The sequence below is a fragment of the Paramisgurnus dabryanus genome, chromosome 24 (genome assembly GCF_030506205.2).
Source record: "Paramisgurnus dabryanus chromosome 24, PD_genome_1.1, whole genome shotgun sequence".
NCBI classification, from domain to species: Eukaryota; Metazoa; Chordata; class Actinopteri; order Cypriniformes; family Cobitidae; genus Paramisgurnus; species Paramisgurnus dabryanus.
The window spans coordinates 8,251,607-8,254,449 of NC_133360.1; positions in this window are offsets into that span (position 1 = coordinate 8,251,607).

The window sequence follows — 2,843 nt, forward strand, 5'->3', positions numbered from 1 at the left end:
AATGTCATCAGAGCACTTGTATGGCCAATAAATGTAGTTTTGTAATGGAGAATTTAACATATATGGTGGTATAAAAGTGCAGTCTCATTATCTGAAGTGAATCATTTTGTATTATTTATGACATGGTGTGGGATGACCAGAAAAAGAGGAACAGAAGGATTATTATTTTTCTGATCCGCTGCTGTTTTCTCTGCAAGAGGATGGATCGTGAGGTGTTGATAAACACTTCTGTAGGTTCTTCTGGACGGTAATAAGATTAAATGGAAATCAGTTCATGCCGCTGTTAGCTTTAGTCGTCTTCTCTTTTGTCTTTTAAGGGGTGCACATGACTGGTACGTAGGTGCGGATGGACGATTAATGTCAAAAATGCGCACCAGACACTGCTCTAAAAAGGGGCTTTTGTGTACCAACGTTGCTGGAATTTTGTGTTGCAATCAATTGGGATTTCTACGCGCAAACATAGATTTATTTCTCACACGGTTGGTTAAAATATGGACAAACCCAAGCATTGGTTTTAATTAACGTTAAAAATGTCCATATTCCCAAGCATGGGTTGAAAAATCCCAGTGTAGATTATTTAAACTCAACGGTTGGATTTGTCCCTATTTTACCCAGTTATTTTCAACCCAGCATTGGGTCAAAAAGGTACAAACGCAGCCTTTGGGTACAATTAACACAGGAAAAAGTTTAGATTTGACCCAACAATGGGTTAAACTAAAAAAAAACCAACATAGATAGATTTAACCCATGGTTGGTTAAAATATGGACAAACCCAACCATTGGTTTAAATAAACATTGAAAATGTCCATACAGTATTTGACCAAATCATGGGTTAAAACAACACAACGTAGATTCAATTAACCCATGGTTGGTTAGAATATGGACAAACCCGTTGGTTAAATAAACATTGAAAATGTCCATATTTGACAAAATCATGGGTTAAAACAACAAAACATAGATTCTTTTAACCCAACCATTGGTTTAAATAAACATTGAAAATGTCCATATTTGACCAAATCATGGGTTAAAACAACCCAACATGGATTGATTTACCCATGGTTGGTTAAAATGTGGACAAACCCAAACACAGCTTTAAATTAATGTTCAAAATGTCCATATTCCCAAGCATGAGTTGAAAAATCCCAGTGTAGATTATTTAAACTCAATGGTTGGACTTGTCCTTATTTAACCCACACTCAACCTAGTTATTTTTAACCCAGCGTACCCAGGATGTTTTTTTATTTGACCTAAAAATTGGTTAAATTAATCTATGTTGGGTTGTTATAACCCATTGTTGGGTCAAATCTAAACATTTTCCTGGTTTAATTTTACCCAACCGTTGGTTTACATAAACAGAAAATGTCCATATTAGACCAAACCATGGGTTAATACAACCCACCTGATTTTGTTCTTATTTTACCCACACTCTAAAAATGCAGGGTTATTTTCAACCCAGCACTGAGTCAAAAAGCAGCCGTGGGGTAAAATTAAACCAGGAAAATATTTAGATTTGACCCAACAATGGTTATATCTAGAGGGTTAATCCCTTTTTGACCCATTGCTGGGTTAAAAATAACCAAGCATTTATTGAGTGTACATGTGACCTACACTATGTTTGAACCGCTTGGCCTTTAACCTTGAAACAAAGGCGAATACAACATCTAAGAGGAAGCTTATACTGACATCAGACCTTTATTACTTTTAGCTTTGAAATAACCTCTGAGCAATAACATTTTCCTCCTGACATCAACCGCCCAACAGATAAAAAGACTTACAGATTTGAAACCCTTAAAAAACAAATTAGACGAGCGAGCTGGTATGAAGCCATCATCGGCAGGTTACGCATGACTAAATACTAAGATTAAATGTAAAACAAGTGGTTGGAGGTAATTTCCACCACAAGACATTAATCACACGATAGACAAAGACATTAGAACAAATGACTAAAACACATCAAAAACAAGAACTCCATCTGCTGCTCAGGGATTCGTTCGTTCAGGGAAACTGTGAATTTTCCACGGATTGTGTGGGCAGATGTCATCACTTCCATATAAAAGTTGATACAATTTCAGAGAAAGCGACATTCAGGTTTTTCCAAATAATTTCAAATTTGTTATACAGACTGGGGGAACTGCGCTGAAACAAAAAGTGTCGAAAGCTTTTACACGTGAGGCCCATTACCGACGGTGTCACCTGCAAAACTGGCTTTTATGACTAACAAGAAGAGGAAATGGAAAGATTAAAAGCTGTAGCAGGGGGAGGTGGGGGCTCGGCATTAATGCGATCGCTAATGGTGAGAGAAATTTATAAGATTGGCGACTGGAAGGATAAGAGTGGGAAATATAAAGGGCACATGAAAGAAAACAACACAAGGCTGCTACTCTTTGACAATGGGCATAATTAACGTTAATCATTTTATATTTACAGTGACGAAGACATCAGGCTTGTGAAAGACCGAAGACCGAACCATCACTTCATTAATTGGGATAATAATTGCGATAAGTGGATAGATTTGACCAAAAAGGAAGGATTCTGGATTTTCAAAACATCCTCTTAAAGTTTGACACAATGACACTATTAGCATAACGTCCTAATGTGAGAAAACTAAAATAAATGCATTAGTTTAGATAATTATTCGAGTTCACATAAAATGTCAAATTTTTGGTATCTGAGCTTAGTTTCAGACATTTTGGAAACTTTAGAAGAAATAGCTGTGGGATTACTGAGGTTTTTTTCCTCAGTAAAAAATAGAGAAACTAAATAAAAACATTTATATTATTCTTGATTTATTATACGCCAATGAGAAATAACTAAAAAAGAATACGTATCATGATGAACTGAAA